At 42.7% G+C, this 21,388-nt stretch overlaps 1 protein-coding gene and 1 long non-coding RNA gene across 11 annotated transcripts in view; one reads left to right on the top strand and one right to left on the bottom strand.

Annotated features, from left to right (window-relative positions):
- The window catches only part of LOC140196706 (uncharacterized), a 56,336-nt gene extending 50,014 nt beyond the window's left edge, over positions 1 to 6,322 (top strand). For all 6 annotated transcript variants that reach the window (XR_011885785.1, XR_011885783.1, XR_011885780.1 and 3 more), the window contains 2 exons: positions 4,017 to 4,313; positions 5,241 to 6,322. This is a non-coding gene — a long non-coding RNA (uncharacterized lncRNA). The remainder of the gene's footprint in view (positions 1 to 4,016; positions 4,314 to 5,240) is intronic.
- psd3l (pleckstrin and Sec7 domain containing 3, like) overlaps positions 1 to 21,388 on the bottom strand; it is a 532,485-nt gene that overhangs the window by 260,676 nt on the left and 250,421 nt on the right. The window lies entirely within an intron of this gene.

Genomic DNA, 21,388 nt, shown 5'->3' with positions numbered 1-21,388 from the left:
TGTTTCATATCCTTTCATTATCATATCACGTCTGCCTCTGGCACCCCCTACTATGTAAAGGGAAGCTACTTTCTTCTAGATTGATTACACACTGGCTCAGTCATTCTCATCTGCCTGTCTGCTCCACTCGTAATATGGATGTCCATCTGTTTAAGTAAAAGGTGACTGGCAAGTGCACGGGATGTCCCAAAACTATATCATGTGGAAATAGGCCTGTTCTGCAGTTTGGAGCACAGCACATTGTCATGAGGGCCTTTGGAAGCACCTCATGTCACGCAATTTAGCTAAGCTGCATTGCAGGGCTCCATTCTGTCTTTCAGCTGCCCTGTACAATTGAGTTTAGTAAGGGCAGGTGAACTTATGTTTATATGACATGGCCTTTGTCAACTCCTATATAACTTTACCAATACAGAGAGGACCGTTATCACGTGAGATCCTCTCTAGGATCTCAAACCTAAGAAAAAATTCTCCTATTAAAAATGATCAACAGTTATGGGATCATTTCTCTGAGATGGATAAGCTTTTACCTATGGTGGTAACAGACAACATAAGTGCATAAACACAACATGAACACTTGGGTAACTGCATAAAGTCCATTTGGAGATGTACAAGGGGAATCCCAGTGGCAGATACCAACAGTGTCTTTCCGGATTGTGTCTCTGGCCAATTGTCCAGTTGCTGCTACTTTTCTTGCTGTAGTCGAGAATCCCTCATCTTCCATTATACCCATCATCCTTTATAGGTTTGCACACAGTGTGCTTTAGTCCATACCATAAAGCCTTTTCCAGCCTCTGATGCATCACGCTGCAATTGTACGAGTTCATTAAAATAATTTGGAAAGTATTGGCAGCCTCATTATACTGGAGCACTATGTGGCCATAAAGATCTGCTTTTGATGCCTTAGCAAAAGAGTCAAACAAAAGAAAATCTGCAGATGCTGGAAATCCAAGCAACATACACAAAATGCTGGAGGAGCTCAACAGGCCAGGCAGCATCTGTGGTAAAAAGTACAGTCGATGTTTCAGCTGAGACCCTTCGGCAGGACTGGGGAAAAAAGATGAAGGTAGATTTAAAAGTTGGGGGAAGGGAAAGATGATAGCTGAAACCAGGAGGGGGAGGGATGAAGTAAAGAGCTGAGAAGTTGATTGGTGAAAGAGATACAGGGCTGGAGTAGGGGGAGTCTGATAGGAGAGGACAGAAGGGCATGGAAGAAAACGAATCTGGAAGCCATGTGGTACAAGCTGGCTGTGAAGACACGTTTCCAGGAAGGATACGTGGCTTTAGTAGTGGGTCTGGTTAAGCACCTGGTCAGACAGTCAGAGAGCAGCAGAGATCACAGTGGGGGAGCAGTGAGTTTCTGGTGTTTATGATTGGATTACTACACCACAAAATGTCTTCCAAGGATACCTACCCTGAAGAAGTTTAAACCTTCCCTTCGATGGGAGTTCAGTGAAACTCTCTCTCACTGCTCCCCACTGTGATCTCTGCTGCTCTCTGACTCTCTGACCAGACCTGCTACTAAAGCCACGTGTCCATCCTGGAAAAGTGTCTTCGCTGCCAGCTTGAACCACATGGCTTCCAGATTCATTTTCTTCCAGGGCCTTCTATCCGCTCCAGCCCTGCATCTCTTTCATCAATCAACTTCCTGGCTTTTCACTTCATCCCTCCCCCTTCCAGTTTCACCCATCACCTTATGTTTCTCTCTCCCCTCAACCACCTTTTAAATCTACTCATCTTTTTTTCTCCAGTCCTGCCGAAGGGTTTCAGCCCGAAATGTTGACTGCACTTTTTTCCATAGGTGCTGCCTGGCCTGCTGAGTTCCCCCAGCACTTTGTGTGTGTTGCAAAGAAGTCAGCTCATTTGTTCCTTCTGGATGTTTCATCCTTCTTGTTAGAATGAGCCACTTGGTTTATAACAGCCATGGCAGTAACTAATTGAAAAGCAGGAAGAGGTTCACATTTAGTTCACTGTGCTTTATCCGTGTTCCAAAGAGGTGAGAAACCCACATAGTTTCCTTAACTGTTCATTATTATGAGCTACTCCTAAGGCATAATGTGATTGTGTAATTATTTACAGCAGCACCACTTGCAAGGATGTAGGTTTTTCTTCAGGTAAAAAGGTTTAGATGCTTCAGCAGAATAGGAGGGAAGGTAGCTGTGCTGCCTCAACTGTTATATAAGGTAAACACAGAACATTTCCACAAGGATTTTCCACTTAATTAGTTCCTAGCATCAGATCAGGAGGAAAAGCTGTCAAAGAAAAATTATAAGCCATATGTGTATAATGCAGGTAATGTTAAAACTAGAGTTTATAGTGAAATTTTAAGCGAAGTTTGGTAATGATTACCCTAATTTTTATCACTGGCAATTTGGTTAAATGTAAAACAAAGCTATAAAGAAATTAACATTCAAATTGTATACAGCAGCTACGGCAATACTTTTAAACCAATGTACATTATTGCCCAAAGGCTATAGTGGAGCAGCCTATGAAGTCTCACACAAGTGATGTCCTCATTCCCGTAACAGCTTTACTTCTTTTGATGTTATAATTACTTTTGGCAATATTCTAAAAACTCACAATTTTACTTAACTCTTCTCATCTCAAACATGTAATAGTATATGTTTTCCTTTAATCTAGGCTGCAACTTATTTACAATAGCATTTATTAAGATGGGTGTCCCTGCTTCTAAAGTAAATCTGGAATATTTATGAAAACATTTATGTATGCACTCTACTTGTTCGTTAGCATCACTGTCTTTTGTATGGCACTGTGCATTTCAAACTCCAGTGTGAAGGAAATATTTTCTTCCTGCTCCTACCAGATCAGTTCAAAGTACATTTAAATCAAAATTTCACTCATCACTGATTAGAAAATCAGAGAGATCTTGAGGTCCGAGTCCATAGGACCCTCAAAGCTGCTGTGCAGGTTGACTCTGTGGTTAAGACAGCATGTGATGCATTGGCCTTCATCAACCATGGGACTGAGTTTAGGAGCCGAGAGGTAATGTTGCAGCTATATAGGACCCTGGTCAGACTTGGAGTACTATGCTCAGTTCTGGTCGCCTCACTATAAGAAGGATGTAGAAACCATAGAAAGGGTGCAATGGAGATTTACAAGGATGTTGCCTGGATTGGGGAGCATGCCTTATTAGAATAGGTTGAGTGAACCCAGCCTTTTTTTCTTGGAACGACATAGGATGAGAGCTGACCTGATAGAGGTGTATAAGATGATGAGAGGCATCGATCGTGTGGATAGTCAGAGGCTTTTTCCAAGGGCTGAAATGGCTAGCATGAGAGGGCACAGTTTTAAGATGCTTGGAAGTAGGTACAGAGGAGATATCAAGGGTAAGTTTTTTTTTTACGCAGAGAGTGGTGAGTGCGTAGAATGGGCTGTTGCCGACGGTGGTGGAGGTAGACATGATGGGGTCTTTACGCAGAGAGTGGTGAGTGTGTAGAATGGGCTGTCGCCGACGGTGGTGAAGGTAGACATGATGGGGTCTTTTAAGAGACTCCTGGACAGGTACATGGAGCTCAGAAAAATAGAGGGCTATGGGTAACCCTACGTAATTTCTAAGGTAAGGATATGTTTGGCACAGCTTTGTGGACTGAAGGATCTGTATTGTGCTGTAGGTATTCCATGTTTCTGTCCCCTCTGAGGTGGTGTCCATTATTAAGGACCAGGCATGCCCTCTTCTCATTATTACCACCAGGAAGTAGGTATAAAAGCCTGAAGGCACACATTCAGTGATTCAGGAACAGCTTCTTCCCCTCTGCCATCCGATTCCTAAATGGACAATGAACCCATGAACACCACCTCACTTTTTAATATTATTTCTGTTTTACATTATTTTTAATCTAACTATTTAATATACATATATTTACTGTAATTGATTCACTTTTTTCCTTTCTATATTATGATGTATTGCATTGAACTGCTGCTTCTAAGTTAACAAGTTTCATGTCACATGCCAGTGATAATAAACCTGATTCTGATTCTGACCTCTCTGCCTCCTGTAGTGCTATTGGGAACCGCCGCCTGTAGCAGGGCACCGGCTGCATCCGGCCTCACCCACTACTCAAGAAGCATCACTTGGCATGGGGCTTGTTGAAACCGTGCCTGGAAAAGGCAGGGAAACAGCATCCAGTTCAATCTCAAACAAGAGAAAATCTGCAGATGTTGGATTCCAAGCAACATACACACAAAATGCTGGAGGAACTCAGCAGGCCAGGCAGCAACTATGGAGAAGAGTACAGTCCCTGTTTCGGGTCGAGAGCCTTCTTCAGGACTGGAGAAAAGAAAGATGAGGAATCAGAGTAAGAAAGTGGGGAGGTGGAGGGGAGGAAGAACCACAGGGTGATGGGTAAAACCGGGGGGCGGGGGGAGGGAGAGGGAAGGGGTGAATTAAAGAGCTGGGAAGTTGATTGGTGAAAGGATACAGAGCTGGAGAAAGGAGAAAATCTGATAGAAAAGGACAGAAGGCCATGGAAGAAAGAAAAGGGAGAGGAGTGCCAGAGGGAGGTGATGTACAGATAAGGTGATAAGGTGAGAGGGCAAGAGAGGGAAATGGGAATGGGGAATTGTGAAGGGGGGGCATTATGGAAGTTCACAAAATCGGTGTTCATGCTATCAGGTTGGAGGCAACCCAGATGGAATAAAAGAAGTTATTCCTCCAACTTGAGTGTGGCATCATCATGAGAGTAGAGGAGGCCGTGGACTGACATGTCAGAATGGGAATGGGAAGTGGAATTAAAATGGCTGGCCACTGGGAGATCTTACTTTTTCTGGCGGACAGAGCGTAGATGCTCGGCAAAGTTCATCTGATTCATCCTTACACTCTGGTGTAAATTATTCCTTTTCAAACACTAAGATAGACTCTATTATCCTTTGTCTGTTCTTTCTGTGCCTTTTCCTTTAACTTTTTCCTCACTTTCTCTGTTCTTTTACGCGACTCATCCAACCATTTTTTTGCATTCCACATCAACACTGAGCTATCACAGGACACCCTGCAGTCTTCTCACATTTTCCTTTCCCTAACAACACGTCTGCAGACACTCACTTCATGCATTCCATCCCTACTACACACTTCAACATGCTTTCGGGTCCATAATGTACAAACATGCATGCTTTAGAGGTCTGTGACAGGGGACTTACATGCTACCATTCACACACACACACACACTTTTCAGAGCTTCTTTTAAAACAAAACATACACTTACTGAATTTTCCTGTGTTTCATGTAGGACCTAACCCAGGCCACGCCATCTTCACATGAGACACAACCCGGACCACAGCATCTCCATGCAGAATCCAGTCTGCTCCACGGCAACTCCATGTGAGACCCAACACAGAACATGGCAACTTCATGCAAGACACAACCCGGACCACAGCATCTCCATTCGGAACCCAATCCGGACCATGGCAACCTCGTGCAACAATCTTTTAAAAAAAAAATGCTGCAGCTTTCCTACGTCAGCAACTGAAGTGTTGGCCTAACTTGACGATATGACACAGGAGGAAACCTGTATTCTGGCAGCAGACTCAGTCCCTTGCTCAAATATGAGCATATTTTTATGTTCCTTGTGTACAAGGACAACAGCCTAACTCTATCACCCACACTGTTCTGAAGCCAGGAGAAAAAAAATGCCACTTTTATACAGAATTGGCTATCAGTTACTGATATTGACCATTTGGTAAATTGTGTATGTTTGAATTCCTTACTTGCAAGGTGAATTGCCATTTACAATAGAGGTGTTAAAATTCAATCGAAATTTTGAAATTAGTAAAGCAATTGTCACGTAGCTATTGGATGTTTCACGTCCTTCCGTTATTCTTATCTCATCTGTCTTCGGCACCCCCTACTGAGTAAAGAAAAGCTATGTTCTTCTAGGTTGGATACACTGCCACAGACATTCTCACTTATCTATCTGCACTGGGCAAAGTTGACCCCCGTGGTCTCATTTCAATGGTATCCCTTTTCTGGGTTTGATTACACACCACCACAGTCATCCTCATCTCCATGTTGTCTTACTGCTACTCCCAAGCTACAGTTTTGGCCCTACTCAGAAATCTTGGTCTTCTCCTACTGGGCAAAGTCCTTCCCCCCGATGACATACACGCTGAACTGTTCCTCAGAGCATCTGGTTCCAATACCTGACCATCCATGTGGGTAAAGAGCACAGCCCAGAGAAGTTTATCAAGGGTCCTTAATCCAAACCCTCTAGAGGAGAAGGGACGAAAGTACATTCAGAGCCTGGTTTCTTCACTGCCTCCAGCTAGCTGAGACATTTCTGCCTTTGCAGTTCAAACCTACATGTTAGCTGCAGCCTCCATATCAAAAAATAAAGCTGGGTTAAGACCTGAGAAGAAGTCATTAATCTGAAATATTAACCCTGTTTCCCTCTCCACAGATAATGGTTAGCCTGCAGAGTGTTTCCAAGTTGAGGTTTCAAGTTACAAGTTTATTGTCATGGGCATAATTACTATATCTTTTTGTAGCAGCAACACAATACATTACAAACATTTCAACATAAATCACATAAAAGGTACTCTAACATAAATTATACAAGACTTAAACAAAAGAATGAACAGAAATAAACATAGTGAGGGAAATACAGTCTTAGGTAGAATTGGGGCTTTTTAAATCCATTCAAGATACTGATGGCAGTGGGGAAGAAGCTGTTGTTGAACACTGAGGTGCGGGTCTCCAGGTTTCTGTACCTCCTGCCTGACGGCAGCAATGAGAAGACGGTGTGAATGATGGGGTCCCTAATGATGGATATTGCCTTCCTGAGAGGTGACCTCTTACAAATGTTCTCATTGCTAGCCATACTCATGATGGAATTAGACTAGCAGTTGAAGTTTTTATGTCAGATTTCCAGCATTGTACTGTTCTTTTCTCTGAGAGCTGTGTGAAAGTATTTGGGTCAGGGGATTGGAGGAAGAGGCTGGAGAGGCAGGCTGTGGTACAGTGGAGAAAACATGGAGGAATCGGCTGCCCCATGACCGCAGCTAATGACCCTAAACAGTGATTTGGAATAGATACGGTCAGCCATCACCTTCCTTTACCAGCAGATGGCAAAGAGCCAGGAACAGAACAGCTGAACACAGAATTAGCACTCACATTACAGGGCAAGAGGATTATAAAATCCAGACCTTGCAAAGTCAGTGACCTTTTCCCTCCATTTTGCTTTGTCCCAGTTAGGCAAAACTGCAATTTGCACAGCAATTCAATGCCAAATTCTAAGCTCAGGGGCAATCAAAAGGGAACTGTGCCAATATTGACACTAGCTGGAAACCTCAAATCAGCAACAAAATGTTTCTCAAGTGATCATTCCCTCCTGACACCTGCCCCCACCTTGTTATCAGTTGAGAAAAGCTGTAAGCTGGAACTCTCACTCAGTAAGCCCTCACTGCCAATTTCAGGTCATCAGTATACGTGAAGTGAACTGTAACAAAGGATAATGGGAGCACATTCAATAGTTAATTTGCAGTAGGAAACTGGATAAATAGACTGAAGGGGAAAAAAACTTGCAGAGTAATAGGAAAAGAGTCAGGAAGTGGGGCCAATTGGATAACCCCCTGAAAGAGTCAGCACAAGCTGACAAGTCTCCTCTCGTGTGGAATGTTGTGACTTTATCTTTCTGTTCGAAGCTTTGTTTATGATGCTTTGGAGCTGCCATTTTTTGTTTGTTTTACGTAGTTTGTCCATCTTGCAGCGATCGTAGGCTAAACTCTAATGAGGTCCAGGAAGCGGGGACTGATGTGATTAGGGAGTGGTCACAGCAGGAGCTTGTTTTTCTGATTCAGATCACTAAAAGTCTCACATTTGAGACCATTGCAATGTGGTAATACTCTCAGCTCTGAATCTAAATAATTGCATACTTAAAGGCTATACCGGGTAAGGGTGCTGCATATGATGCGTCGTCTTTAACCAAGGCCTCCTATGCTCCTTCATGTTCCAAAAGACCTACTAGCAATATATGAAGAATAGAGAAGTACCTCCCCTACAATAGCTCAAGTGTCAGATAGCACCATTGAAAACATCACACTGGTCTCTGTGGGTGTGGGACTTTCTTGGCATTTGGCTACTACTTACAGGTGTGCGCAGCTTAATGTCCTTTCGGACAACGTCCGATCACATATACGTCCGGAGAACGTGACGTAGCGGACATAACCAATCTCGTGTATCGCGCATCTCTTGAGTGTAGTAGCGTTTTTAATTTTCTTTCGAAGATATTACCATAATGCGCATCATGGCTTCCAAATGCAGCAAAAGCACTCCTAATGATAGCAGCAGCAAGAGGGAAAGGAAAAGTATTGATTTGGAAGTGAAACAAAAGGTTATTAAACAATATGAAGGTGGAAAACCAGTGAATGCTATTGCTCGGGATTTAGGCCTGTTGCACTCGACAATCATGACGGTCCTGAAAAACAAAGAAAAAATTCCCGAAGCTGTTAAAGGATTGTTAAACCTACAAGGCTCATGAAAATGCGAGAAGGACCTATATCAGATATGGAGAAATTGCTAATGACATGGATTTAGTTTATACAGGTACACTACAGTGCTCCATATAGGTCTGCTAAGTATATAATATGGTGTTCGCACAACATCAAAATCACATAACGTCCGATTTCACAGAACGTATCGTGGACGTTAAGCGACTCATACCTGTACTTCCTATGTTATAATCAGGACTCCATTTCTGAAGTGCTTCAATAGGCTGTGAAGCCCTGAAATTATTTGGAAGGTGCCACAGAGAGCTACTGGACATCAACCTAGAAACACAAGTTCAAAGGAGGCTTGATGCTGGAATCTGGAGCAGCAAACAATTTGCCAGGGGAATTCAGCAGGTCAAGCAGCATCTGTGGGAGAAAAGCAATTGTAGATGTCTCCAGTTGAAACTCTACAAAACATAATAAAGAACCCCTCCCACGAAATGTTCACAAATCCTTTCTTCCCACAGATGCTGCTCGAACTGCTGAGTTCCAACAGATTTTTTGGTTGAACGTGAGCTCAATTTCCACCGCAACAGCTGGAAGATTTAAATTCAAGTACTGAAATAAATCTGGAATTTAAAATATTGTACCATGGAACTGTCAGATTACAGTAACTCATCTGCCCTACTAATGGTATCCTTACTTAGTACGGCTCATATGATTTCACACCCCCTAACTGCCTTCTCTGTCCTAGGTCAAATATGCCTGGATAATAATTGTTGGCTTACCAGAAGTCCCCACACCCCATGAATAAAAAAAAGATCTAAGTTCTTCCTTTCTGTTAGAGGGAAGTTTGTTCACATGTTCTGTACTAAGCCACTGACAAAAGTGGAAGAGAGAAAATACAAGGAAGTTTGGCATTACTTTTCAGGCTAACTTCCACTCTCTAAAAATAATACAGGGACCAATTAATGAACTGCAGACAATAAATACCTACACATTTGAAGGTTCGTTAATTTTTTTGGAGTAAACATTTATGGGCTTAATCCATTCATTCATTCATTCCTCAGCTACAGTACACATTGTGCTGAGAGGGTAGTCAGGTTCCTGGACACACAACCACAGTTGTGTAAAGACAGAGAGAGGTGAAGCAGCAACTCTACTCGCCATTTGCTCCAAGAAACAACACTCCACACCATTATCCTGGATAGGTAACCCTCTCAGCATCTTCCAAGGCCCAGTAACTTCAGCAGCACAACATACAGCTCTGGAAATGACTATGGTGATATAGGTTCAAATGCATAATACACGTCCGAACTATCAGGAGGCCAGGCAGAATCTATGGAGAAGAAATTGAGTTCATGTTTCAGGTCTCTAACAGAAGTGTTGACTCTGTTTACTTCCACAGATGCTGCCTGATCTGCTAAGTATTTGCAGCATTTGCTCCTAATTTTAGATTTCCAGAATTTGCAAGTTTATTTTTACTTTTCATGTATAGAATATTGTCTTTGTGTTGTCTTCATAGATGTTGCTTGACCTGAAGAGAACTTCTGGCAGTTCTTAATTTTATTTCACAATGCCACTGACGCAAACACTATCTTCTTTTTAAAACATTAACCCTCACACAGCCTTCCTTAAAGTCATCCAACAATAAAGCCACTTAACCTGCTCCAATAGTTTAATGCCACCTGCAATTTCTTCTTGCTTTTAGTGGACCCTAATCCTTTTCTCACCTGTTTTCTCTCCCTCTCTTTCCCTCCCCTCCCCTCTCTCAGGACTTGTTCTCTCTTATCTCACTGTGACTGTCTTTCATTTACTCTGCTATGTAAAACACAAGGGAATGGAGAGACTGTACTGAAATCTGGTGCAACAGACAATCTGCTGGAGGATTTCAATGGATCGAATGGGAGGAAAGAGATAGCTGGTGTGTTGGGTTCAAAACCCTGTGTCAGGGTCCTTATTTGCTCAGCAATAGGTACATGGATATGCACTTGGCCCACGTCCCTCTAGACCCTCCCTATCTATGTACATGTTCAAATGTCTTTAAATGGTATAATTTTACCACTTCCTCTGTCATGTCATTCACCTAACCCTATGCTGTCTAGTGTTTGATTCCCCTTCTCAGGTTGGGGTGGGGGGGGCTGTGACCATGTCTTATCTATGTCCCTGGGATTTTATAAGCCTCTCCAATAACACGAAGGTAGGAAATATTTTAAGTGATGTAGATGTTATTTAAAGACAAAGTACCACAGAACAGAAACAGGTCCTTCAGCCCACTTGGTCCATGGTTTTCTGCCCAGTCTCATCTACCCACACCCAGGCCATAACCCTCTATAATTTCTTATCCATGTACCTATCCAGACTTAAATATTACAACCGAACTTGCTTACCATTTCTGCTGGCAGCTCATTCCACACTTGCACCACCCTCTGAGTGGAGAAGTTCTCCCCTTAAATCTTTCACTTTTCACCCCAAACCTATAACCTCTGGTTCCAATCTCACCCAACCTGAGGCATAAAGTCTGCATGCATTATCTATACCCCTCATAATTTTGTATACATTTAAATATTCTCCCCTCATTCCCCTATACACCTTGATGTGACATCATAAAGATTACCACAGGTGATGCTAGTCTTGTGATAGAACAGTGATAGCCAAGATTTCAATCCATCATAGGATTGCTGTACATGTAATATTATGATGTCACTTTGCCATGAACATGTCTACTCGCAGTAGCGTAGTGGTTAGCACAACGCGTTACAGTACCAGCAACCGAGGTGCAATTCCTGCCACTGCCTGTAAGAAGTTTGTATGTTCTCCCCGTGACCATGTGGGTTTTCTCTGGATGCTCCGGTTTCCTTCCACAGTCCAAAGATGTACCAATTGCTACATTAATTGGTCATTGTAAATTGTCCCATAATTAGGCTAGGGTTGAATCAGCGATTGAATAATTTGATCGATATTTTCAAGACAGCAAAAAGAACTGACAGTAAGAAGGAACTTTTCCAGTTGGTTGCCAAGCCTGGAACATGTGCATCATCTAAAAATCAGAGCTAGGCATTTCCAAATGAATTGAGGAAATGCTTCTGCAAGTAACAGGTGGCTGAAAGTCTCTTCTGTAAATTGCACAATGGCCATCAGAGATAGAAAATAATTGCTAGAAGTTTGGTCATAAATTAAAGAGGAATGTGGATCAAGCATCAGGAGCAAAATGCTGCTCTGTATATGGGCCTAGTATATAAAACTGTAACAAACATATTAAGTGAAACTGTAAATAGCTCAGCAATGATCTCTGGGACTTCATCTCATATCTATTCTTTCTTGGGGAAAACATTGTTAATAGTGATCAAAGGCCACTTAAACTTTGAAAATGTGGACCTGACCTTTCCACTTAATCATGTTAACTTTAATCTGATAAAAATAAGAAAAATCAGTGTGGTCAATGAAAGAGATCACAGGGTTTAAGTAGATTTTACATCATTGCTAAATGAATTATCACAATAGGTACTTTAGTTTGAAAACACATTATACTGGAAACAGACAGCATGCACAAAACTGGCCCTGTCCACAGACCAAACTTACCTCCATTGGGAGTTCCCCACAATTACGCTATTTTCCAAACCCTTGGGTAGATTCTAAAAATTAATTAGAATCTTTCAGGCACAAGCATTTTGATGGAAAAGTTTTAAAATCCTATCAATGTATTTTTCACTTTTATAAATGACCAAGACATTGACTACCAGCTTGCTAGGAAATTATTACTTTTCATAGCGGAAGGTAGACTAGACGGCAAAGGTTTAAAGTGAGAAGTCATCTTGGAACCGTGTGAATGGAGAAAACTGGATAAGGGCTAACTACCTCTGACTAGCCTGCCTCACGAGTAGTCCATCACATGGAATAATCAATAGTTAGTAAAACAAACATTTAATTTATAAAATTTATCTCAGATGCTTAAAGCGCAGGACTCAGAACAGTGCCTCGAGATTGGCAGAAAGTTAAGGGTATGAAACTATCTCTAAAAAGGGTCAAATGGATCAAAGAAGCAGAATTTATTTCAAGATTTATTAATCTCTTACACTCTGGAAAACCTGCTTTCACCCAAAAAGTGATCAAAAGCCAGTATAAAGCAGCATTCCCAGCATTCCAAAGCACTGCTTATTCCTGGCAAGTCTTAACACATCAGATAAAACTTTCAACCATAGAACCTGACTGGCCAGGTTGGCATGTTGTCTCTTCCTGCTCCTGTGCCCTCATACTTTGACTCCAATCTATTTCCCTTGGTTCAGTCACTTCCCACCTACATCCAAAACATTTCTCATGCTCTTGATCTCCTCTGTAACTTTCAATTCCCTGCATTTACTGCCTCATTTTCAGCATGGATGTTCGATCCCTATACAGTTCTATCCCTCATCAAGGAGGCATTAAAGTTCTCCACATCTTTCTCGATAAAAGAACCAACAGGTTCCGTTTCACCACCACCCTCCTCCATCTGGCCGAACTGGTCCTCACCCTCAACAATTTTTCCTTCAGCTCCTCCCAGTTTCTCCAGACTCAAAGGGTAGCCATGGGCACCCGCTTGGGCCCCACTATGCCGGCCTCTTCATTGGCTACGTAGAACTGTCCATGGTCCAGGCTTTCCCTGGTAATGCTTCTAAACTCTTCCTACGCTACTTTGATGACCGCACCCATACTGACTTCATCAATTTCATCAACTTTGCCTCTAACTTCCATCCTTCCCTCTGTGACGAGAATACACATAAATTAAGATGTTAGCTGGCCTGGGCTGGCACCAGAGGGATCAGCAGTTAGTCTGCCACCTGTCTTCGGGAGAGAGAGAGATAAGGAAAACAATGGAGCAGCATTTGGAGATGTTAATGAAGGGACGGGAGAGAGTAACGGAAGGAGAGCTGTCAAGATCGGCTCCCCCTTTGAACCCTGAACTGTTTGAAGTGATGGACAGGCGATACCCCAGCAGGGGGATAAAAAGGGACAGGTTCGCTAAGGCAGAACACACACACGACACCCGAGGTAACGAGACCCTGGAAGTGGTGCGTCTCTCACAAGTCAGTGGGAAGTTTTGGAAGGCCGGTTGCGGGACCAGGCCATAGTCGCACAGGGTGGAAAGGCACGATCGGCGGGAACCTAGTGTGTGTCCACCCTTGCCTGGGTGCCGGGTTCACCACAGAGAAACGATCGTATCTGGAAACGGAGGGGGTCATGGTCGGTGACCTCAGATGACATCACAAAGGGCTCGCACGAAAACTGACTGCGAAGGTCTGTGTGGAAGCCGTTTGAATATTCATTCGTTTTTGCTCTCTCCCTCCTTCCCCCCACTGTCTGCGAATTGAACTGAACTAAATTGAACTGAACTTTGCGTCACTTTGAAACTGGTCATTTACCCCTAGACAACGATAGAGCTTGATTGATCCTGTTATCTTAATTCTGTGTACATGTGTGTTTATCATTGCTGAACTGTTGCATTTATTATCCTTTTGATTAGAGTACTGTGTTGCCTGTTTCTTTAATAAAACACTCTTAGTTCTAGTAATCCAGACTCCAACTGAGTGATCCATTTCTGCTGGTTTGGCAACCCAGTTACGGGTACGTAACACCTCAAATTCACTTGGTCCATTTCTGAACCTCCCTCCCCTTTCTCAATCTCTCTGTCTCCATCTCCAGAGACATACTGTTCACCAACATTTTTTATAAACCTACCAATTCCCACAATTATCTTGACTGTACCTCATCCCACTCTATCTCCTGTAAAAATGCCATTCCCTTTTCTCTGTTCCTTCGTCTCCACTGCATCTGTTCCCAGGATGTGGCTTTCCATTCCAGGACATCAGAGACATCACAATTCTTCAAATGACTTGGTTTCCCTTCCTCCACCATTGATGCTGCCCTCACCTGCATCCTGGGAATAGCCAGGAATAGATAGACAGATTTAAGACTTGACCAAAAGTTGTTCAGGATGTCACAAAGTTCAACATGCGCCTCCACAGGCACCATTACACCCCTGGGAGTTGCTGTCTTCACCATGGCAAAGAGTGCATATTGACTCTGCTGGGCCACCTGACTTCACCTATCACCTTACAGCTATCGTCCTTACCTCCCCCCATCTCTTTTTTATTCTGGCATCTTCCCCACTTACCCCTTCTTTACCAGTCCTAAAGAAGGGTCTCGGCCCTAAACATCGAATGTTTATTCGTTTCTGTAGCTGCTGCCTGACCTGCTGAGTTCCTCCTGCATGTGGTGTGTATTGCTTTCAGCACAACAGCCTTATGAGAGATCTGACACTGTCATCCACTCAGTCACGCAGATTTAGGGTATAAATTTCATTCTACTTCTAATCCCATGAAGGGAGACTTTTGCGGTATAAATAAGATTACAGTCGGCCATCAGTATCCGTGGGGGATTTGTTCCAGGACCTCCCACGGATACCAAAATTCACGAATGTTTAAGTACCTTATATAAAATGGTGTAGTTTTTGCATATAACCTACGCGCATCCTCCCCATATAGTTTAAATCATCTCTAGATTACTTATAATACCTAATACAATGTAAATGCTATGTAAATAGTTGTTATACTGTATTGTTTAGGGAATATTGACAAGAAAGAATGTCTGTACACGTTCAGTACAGACGCAACCATCGTAGCTCTTCTGGGAACACTGATGCTGCCTCAGCGAAAATAGTGTTCAGCGTTTGTTTTGCAGCGAGCCGTTATAGAGGCAGCGCACACACCATGACATTGAACTGCGTGAGATTTTCGCTACAATTGACAGTGCTGCAATGATTGCCGAAAAGTATGACTTTAATTTTGAAAGGGCACGTAGGTTTAGGGCAGGTTTGCAGGATGTTTTGACTGCTTACAAAGAACTGTATGATAGAAAAATGCGTGAACCTTCCAGCGTGTTCACTGTCTTCCCGATTCCGGTAAGTGAAACTACACTGTACTGTATGTACATTATTTCTACTTTATATAGGTTCTGTATTTATCATATAGGTTTTATATGTTATTTGGTATGATTTGGTAGGTTATTTTTTGGGTCTGGGAATGCTCAAAAATTTGTCGCATATAAATTAATGGTAATTGCTTCTTCGCTTTACACCATTTCCACTCTACTTTTGGATAGTGGGGGAAACCTGTACAGTATTTTCGATCCGCGGGTTGGTTGAATCTGCGGATGCGGAATCCGCAGATACGGAGTGCCGACTGTATAATGCCCTTACAATTAGTGGAAAAGTAGGAATTTATCTTGTATATCTGGCAGAGGCCAGCAATAGCATAGGGAGGCCTTTAATATCCATTAACCAGGCAACATCACATCAGTCCTTGCACATAAGTTACATTAAGTGTGCACAGGTATAGCACATTGACAGGCTAGATGCAAGGACAATGTTTCCTCTGCCTGAGAGTTTAGAACCAGGGATCAGACTCTTAAAAAATGAAATGGCACTTCAGGAACAGTTATTACCCTACAAACATCAGGCTCCTGAACCAGTGTGAATAACTTCATGCACCTCAATGCTGAAATGACTCCACAACCTACGGACTCACTTTCAAGGACTTTACAATTCTGTTTTTTTTTTGGTATTTGCACAATTTGTCTGCTTTTGCACATTGGTTGTTTGTCAGTGTTATCTATAGATTTTTTCATAAATTCTATTATATTTCTTTATTTTCTTGTAAATACCTGCAAGAAAATGAACCTAGAAAAACATATTTTGATAATAAATTTACTGACAACTTTGAAGATTGAAAAGAGGAGAAACTTCTTCTCTCAGAGGCTGGTGAAGTTGTGGAATTTTCTACAACAAAAGGCCACAACCACGAAAATGCTTAGGAAACAAGGAGATTTTTACACCCAAAAGGTAGCAAGCGGAATGGAAAGAGGATAGTATGAAACAGGGTCCATGCAGGAATTTAAATTTCACTCACACACACCACACACGCGGAAGATGCAGTGAGGCAAACGTTCGAGTTTCTCCCATGTGAGGTTGCCATGGTTTGGGCTGATCCGGACGAAGCACAAGAAAACTTGGCAAGTTTTTATTAAATAAAGATTTCTGAAAGGTGTGTGTGTGTGTGTGTGTGTGTGTGTGTGTGTGTGTGTGTGTGTGTGTGCACGTGCGTGTGAGCGTGCGCATATATGAGTGTGTGTACATATATGAGCACGTGTGTATGAGTGTGTATGTACAAACGTATATGAGTGTGTGTGTATGTCTGTGTGTCTGAGTGAGTGTGTCTGTGTGTATATATGAGTGTGTGTGTGTGTGTGTGTGTGTGTGTGTGTGTGTTAGTGTGAAAGGTCCCCTGTCCTAGTCCTCTAAAGAACTCTGGTAGAATGCATGTTTGTAAATTATGGAGCTGAAAACATTAAGTATAAGAACATAAGACATAGAAGCTTAATTAGGCTATTTGGCTTCTCGAGTCTGCTCCACCATTTCATCATTGCTGATCCATTTCCCTCTCAACTCCATTCTCCTCCCTTCTCCCCATAAACTTTCATACACTGACGATTCAAGAACCCATCAACCTCCGACTTAAAAGCACTCAGTGACCTGGCCTCCACAGCCACCTGTGACAACAAATTCCACAGATTAACCACCCTGATTAAAGAAATTCCTCCTCACCTTTGTTCTAAATGGACGTCCCTCTATTTTGAGACTGTGCCTTCTGGTCCTAGACTTCTCCCACCAGAGGAAACATCCTCTTCACATCCACTCTATCTTGGCTTTCCAAAAGGTTAAAAGGTTTCAATGAGATCCCTCTCCCCCTCATTCTTCTAAATTCCATACAGTACAGGCCCAGAGACTTCAATTGCTGCTCATACAATAATCCTTTATTCTGGGAATCATTCTCATGAAACTCCTGTGAACCCTCTCCAATGTCAGCACATCCTGTTATAAATAAGAGGCCAAAAATCTGCTCAGAACACTCCAAATGAGGCCTCACCAGCGTCTTACACAATCTCAGCATTATATCCTTGATTTTATATTTGTGTCCTCTTGAAATGAATGCTAACATTGTATTTACCTTCCTCACCACCGACTCAATCAACTTTTAGAGAATACCACACGGGATTCTCAGATTCCTCTGCACCTCAGATTTTTGAATTTTCTCCCCATTTGGAAATAGTCTAGGCTTTTATTCCTCCCACCAAAGTGCCTGACCACACAGTTCCCGACACAGTATTTCACTTGCCACCTTTTTGCCCATTTTCCTAATCTGTCTAAGTGCTTCTCCAGCCTGTCTGCTATCTCAACACTACCTGCCCCTCTACCTATCTTTGTATCATCTGCAAACTTGGCCACAAAGCCAGCAATTTTGACATCCAAATCATTGACATACAGCGTAAAAGAAGCAGTCCCAACCCCGACCCCTGTGGAACACCACCAGTCATCCAAAAAGGATCCTGTCATTTCTGTGTCCATTAGTAGTGTTAAGGGGAGTCATTGCTTCAAAGAAATAGATCCATACATTACACTTCCTCCCCCCCTTATATTAATGTAACATAAGACTGTGTATGTAACAAAACATTCAATTTCCCTTTAACAACCCATGTTCAAATAAGCATAACAATCCATAACTAACTTCAGTTTTTTGGGTAGTGCTCTGGTTCGGGACCTGTGGAGTGGCATTAGGTTCGCAGGTGCCTTTTCAAAGACAACTTTCTCTGTTGCAGGTGTCACATTGCTGTCAATGACATGATCATCACTGAGAGGCATGTCCGATGGCTGTAATGTGTCCGTCTTGTTGGGTGCAGTCGACTTAGGTGTGTACTTCAGCTGAGCATCCACTATCTGGTCCATATGATGTCTCCACGTCTGATCTCCAACATCCTCCGTTTACATCAGTGGTCCAGTTCTGGTAGTTATCCTACTGAGTGTCCACTTGTCTTCTCAGTAATCACGCACTAGGACTTCCTGTCAAACCACAAAGTTCCTTGCTGGTTTACTTGACAACTGGCTGAACTGTTTATTCTGTACTTCCCTCTGTAGGTCTGGTTTCAGGAGGTCTGTGCGAGATCTGCTCATGAACAGCATTGCAGGTGTTTGATTTGTTGTCGCAAGAATAGAGTTCCGATACACAAAAAGGAAGTTGTCCACCTTGTGCTGTAGAGAAGTGTCCTCCTCGTTCATTACTTTAATAGATTTCTTGAAGGCTTGGACAAACCTTTTAGCCAACACATTCATTGCTGGGTGGTGGGGAGCTAACTTGAAATATCTGATGACATTTTTCTTCATGAACAGTCAGAATTCCTCTGACATGTATTGTGGTCCACTGTCACTCACAATGTGTTTGGGTAAGCCGTTTCTGGCAAAGATAGTCCTCAAAGTGGAAACAGTCTTTTCTGATGTGGTTGACTTCACTGGTGTGACCTCAGGCCACTTCAAATGAGCATTCACAGCAATTAGAAATATGGAGTCCATGAATGACCCAGCAGAGTCAATAGGTACTCTTGGCCATGGTGAAGACAGCCACTCCCACAGATGTAACGATGCCTGTGGAGGTGCATTTTGAACTTTCTGACATCCTGAACAGCTTTTGGTCAAGTATTCAAACTGTCTCTCTGTTACTGGCTACCACACTTAGTTCCGGGCAAGATTCTTCACCTTGACTGTATCCAGGTGTCCTTCATGCAAATTCTGTGACACACTGGTGTGCATATTAGGGGGAAGTACAACATGAGATCCACACATCACAGTTCTTTGACATACCAACAGTTGACCTCACCTCACTGAGAACTCTGGAAACATAGTTGCCATGAGCTGGCCATCCTTGCATGGTGATTTCATAGACTTTTGACAATGTCAGGTCATTCCTTGTGTCTCTTTGTATTTCAGAATTTGTTACCAGCAACTGGTCCACCAACGCTGTGTGGAACACCTCTGCCGGGTCACGGAATGAAGACTTTTCTTCAGTTGCCAAGAGTGGAAGATGTGACAGGCCATCAGTGTTGTTGTGCTGTTTGGCACCCTTCTACTCTATATCATAAGGGTAGGCTGCTAGGAAAAGTCCCAATGTTGCAACTGGGTAGTAGTCATTGCTGGGACATCATTGCATGCCAGTCAGATGGGCAGAGATGGGTCGTAATGGGTGAGCAGTTCATCTGATGTTATCAGTCTCTTTGTTTCCTTGAATGCCCTTCCAATTCTTTCTGTCCATTTCCACTTTGCTCCTGTCTGTAAAACTATGTTCAATGGGTGCAGTACTGTAGCAATCTTTGGGAGAAACCAGTGGTAGTAGTTTACAAGGCCCAAGTATGGCCTGAGTAATGTTTCAATCTTCTTTTGTGATTTATGTAAGCCATGCTTGTCAATAACATGTTCACAATATGAAATTTCATTCTTGAAAAATTCAACATTTCTCTCTCTTTGAGTGCAGACCATACTCACTCAGCCTGGTAAGCACTTTACCAAGGCTCTGGAGGTGTTCTTCATCATTTTTGCCAGAAGCGTTGATGTCATCAAGGTAGCATTGTGTTCCTGGGATATCTTGGAGCACCTGGTCCATTGGTCTTTGCCAAATTGCTGCAGCTGATGTGACGCCAAAGATGAGATGATCATACTGAAACAGTTCCTTGTAATTATTGATTGTGTGGAACTTCCTGCTTGACTCCTCAACCTCCATTTGCAGATAGGCTTGTGTCTTCTATTCGTGGCAGGGGATACTGCACCGTATGCAGCACAGGGTTGATCCTCACTTTGAAGTCCCTGTACATGCAAACAGCTCCAGCCTTCGCTTTCTTGATCACCAGGACAATGGACATGGCCCACACACTTCACGCCGTCTTGGAGAGAATACCAGGGGCCTTCAAGCTCTGAAGCTCAGCATCCACTTTAGGACGTATTGACTAGGGCGCTGTACAAGCTGTACGGAATCTTGGTGTTGCTGTTTCATCCAGTTCAATACTTTCCTTCATGCCTTTGAGTTTACCAATCCCCTTCTCAAACACTTTCTCATTAGTATTAAGCAGCTGTGCCAGTGTCTGGTTAGTGCTAACATTTGGGCTGCTGTTGCCTGTTGATGTCACACTGAGAGCTTTGATTGAGTGGCTGTCTAGTTGGATTTTTCTCAACCATTCAGATCCGAAAAGGGCTGGCCCTCCACTTCTCAACACAAAGCTCTAACTGCAGTGTCTTGCTTCCGTATGTCACATTTACTTTCAGTTTACCTTTGGGAGACACTTTTTCACCTGTGTGGGTCTTTAGCATCACTGAGGTTTTCTCTAATGGTATCTTAGAAAACAGTCTGTTGTGGTCAGCCTCTGGAATTGTAGACAAAGCTGACACTGTATCTAGCTCCTTTTTCAGTTTTACACCAGACACACCTGTAGTGATCCATATGATTTTGTGATCTGCTCCAGTAATGCAATGCATTTCTAGGCCTGGCAGCTCACCTTTGTCAGACTCTGTGTTGTCTGATTCTGTTTCACATTCAGTCACTTTGTGCATTTGTTTAGTTTGTGTTTGAAAGTTTTCTCTCTTTGGTTGTGCTTTTTGTCAGACTTGCATGCTGTCTCTATGTGACCTTGTCTGTGACACTTTCTGCAAACGTTTCCTTTGAACCGACAACCATTTGCAGCATGGAAGGATTTGCCACATTGATAAAATTTTTGGCTTTTTGCACCATTCAGGGACATTTCATGCATTTCACATTCTAAACTCTTTTCCTGAAGTTCTGATGCATCCTTTTTTGCTGTCTCCAACGATATTGCAATGGTCGATACCCTTACAAAGGTTAGGTCTCTTTCTGGCAGGAACCCCTTAAGTGCTTTGACTATGCATGCCACATACAAGCCTGTCCTTTAATGCATTAGATAGTTCATCTCTAAAGTCACAGTATTGGGAAAGTTTGCACAGTTCTGCAATGTATTCAGAAATGCTTTCATCCTTCGAGTGGTTCCTTCTGTGAAATCTAAATCTACTAGAGGTTTAGGGCTC

This window comes from Mobula birostris, chromosome 4 (assembly GCF_030028105.1).
Source record: "Mobula birostris isolate sMobBir1 chromosome 4, sMobBir1.hap1, whole genome shotgun sequence".
Taxonomy (NCBI): domain Eukaryota; kingdom Metazoa; phylum Chordata; class Chondrichthyes; order Myliobatiformes; family Myliobatidae; genus Mobula; species Mobula birostris.
This window is presented reverse-complemented; position numbering and strand designations above follow the sequence as displayed.